Here is a 1,503-nt window from a genome sequence, read left to right as displayed (position 1 = left end):
GAGCAAGCAAACTCTTCCTCCAGGAGAGGGAGCCAACAGATCACTAAAGACATCATCATTGCTCAAAGAAAACACCGAAAAACAATGGAAGCTTTAATTGGAGTGGAATCTGATAGACAGCACCTGATGCCAAGTCTGCATCTTCTAACACCTGCAGTCACTGCAGCAGCTGAATCCAATGTGTCCAAAAGGGATCTATTCTATTCAATTGCAAATGATCTAGATAAGACTGAGAATAAGATACTGCACGGGACATAGCAGAGTTGGTCAAGTTGAGTGGAGATGAGTTTGCTATTTGGCACAGCTTTTGCATCAATAAAGCAAGTAAAAGGTGTGAAAGATAAAAAAAGGGTGAAAGTGTGAAAAGTGAATTGGCCAAATTGAGGTGCATATAAAGTTTTTGCTTTCTTTCAATTCACTAATGGGGCTCATTTGAATCAGGTGAATTGAGTTCTGCTTTTGGAAACTGGGTTAAGAAGGGGTGCACCGGTCCTGGAGGTACTGCAATACCAGGTCAATGCGTGGAGTGGACAGAGCAAGATTTTTTCCATCTCCTTGTTCTAAAAATCCATTTAATATATGGTCCCCAGAGAGGGGACGTATCAGATATTAAACTGATAAGAACAGATTTAATTTTTTTTTTTTTCTGTTTATCAGTAGGACTTCAAAATAACAAAGGTGATCGCCTCCCGTTGCCTGGGAACCGTCCAGGCACAAGAGGGCTATGTGTCACCAGAAGGCGCACACACTTCCTCAAGGCCGGCAGACGTGCAATCCCAGGCACCTTCCAGTACCGACCAAGGTAGCGTCCTCCGAAACTACACTTGATCTTAGCCAAAAGGCCGAGAAGCTATAACCCGAATTGGTTACGGCCTTGAGTGGCACCCTGGCCTATACCGGACACATCTTAGGGAGAGGGAGACAAACCCACGCCTACAGAAGACATTTTGTCACCCAAGCCAACCCTTGAAAAGGCTGTTTTGCAGAGCAAAAACAAGAAGAATGATGCTTTTTGCAGCCGCCGCCCACTGCAATTAATCTGAATAACTCCTCCTCCTCCAAGCACCTCCCCTCCCCCTTGCAGTCTTTCCAATTCATGATACAAAAAGACGGACGGACAGGACAGGACAGGACAGGCTGCCTGACTTTCCGTCACTGCCACCCTTTGCCATCCTTGCCCGTAGAAAGCCCTTTCATCATCCCCAAACCCTAATCTTTTCCCTTCCCTTCCCAGCTGCGTCTCACTCCCTTTCATTAGGAAGTGAGCGCAGCCTTTTCTCCGTTCTGCACATGCGCGACGTTAAACACAAATGCGCAGGCGTGCGTTCCATTAGCCTCACTGCATTCCACTCCCATACAGGAAGTGGGCGCAGCTATTACTACGGTCGCACATAAAAGAACCCACGGCCACCACTGCACACAGCTGACTCCACCACAGGACACCCACTTCTACACCAACGCAGGTAAGACAGGATCGGCACCTCTATGCTCCCGTTACAATCA

General features: G+C 47.2%; 1 pseudogene; it reads right to left on the bottom strand.

Moving 5' to 3' along the window:
• Positions 1 to 476: 476 nt before the first annotated feature.
• LOC142260743 (U2 spliceosomal RNA) lies at positions 477 to 683 on the bottom strand (annotated as a pseudogene).
• Between the last annotated feature and the right edge of the window lie 820 nt (positions 684 to 1,503).

This window comes from Anomaloglossus baeobatrachus, unplaced genomic scaffold (assembly GCF_048569485.1).
Source record: "Anomaloglossus baeobatrachus isolate aAnoBae1 unplaced genomic scaffold, aAnoBae1.hap1 Scaffold_176, whole genome shotgun sequence".
Taxonomy (NCBI): domain Eukaryota; kingdom Metazoa; phylum Chordata; class Amphibia; order Anura; family Aromobatidae; genus Anomaloglossus; species Anomaloglossus baeobatrachus.
Note: the sequence above shows the minus strand (reverse complement) of the source record. Positions and strands in the feature narration are given on the sequence as shown.